The following is an 875-nucleotide window of genomic DNA, read 5'->3' as shown; positions in this document are numbered from 1 at the left end:
GAATCATTAACACATCGGAAATGGATTTAAATTTGTCTGATTTGACATGACATATTGCTATTGACAAAATAATATAAAACTCATGATTCAACATTACAGATATTCCACAAAACTCATGATTCAATATTACAGATATTCTAAAGGTAGATATTGATGAAAAACCAACTAATGCATATCATCAAGAGTACATAAAATGAATCACCATGTAAGAAAACTTGAAATGTTCTGAAATCTTAAAATTCACATAATAGTGAATTTGAGAGAGGTTTTCAAAATTTGTCAATAGTCTTAAAAATTCACCTGACATTTCCAATACCAAAGAAAACCAATCAAAATGTTTAAAGTGTTTAATACTAAAAAAAATATTCATTCACCAATAAAAAAATGAAAGAGTGAATTTTCTATTCTATTGTAAATAATGTAACAAAATCAATGTCATATAAGAAATATCAATGAATATGCAGCTAAAAAATGATGGGGAGAATGTATTACAGAGATCTATCAGGCAGTTAATAAGAATAATGGCATTTTCTGAATTTTATGATGTTTGTGGTACTATTTTTTAATTTGTAATTTGTTGAGATTTCCTTCTCTTTCAAAATAAATATTTAACTTCATACTTAATGCATTATTTTTCTTAAAGAGGGTTTCCAAAAAAATTGTATAAACTTAAGCCTCACAAAATCTGGATCTACCCTTAAAGACCAGATTTTTAAGTGTGTTGGTTAATTTTATGTATCAATTTGACTAGGCCATGGTGTGTCCAGATATTTGGCCAAACATTATTCTGGATGTTTCCATGAAGATATTTTTGGATGAGATTAACATTTACATTGACAGACTAGGGATGCCTGGGTGGCTCAGCGGTTGGACAT

The sequence above is a fragment of the Nyctereutes procyonoides genome, unplaced genomic scaffold (assembly GCF_905146905.1).
Source record: "Nyctereutes procyonoides isolate TBG_1078 unplaced genomic scaffold, NYPRO_anot_genome, whole genome shotgun sequence".
Lineage (NCBI taxonomy): Eukaryota > Metazoa > Chordata > Mammalia > Carnivora > Canidae > Nyctereutes > Nyctereutes procyonoides.
The sequence above is the reverse complement of the archived record's forward strand: the minus strand, read 5'-3'. Positions refer to the sequence as shown.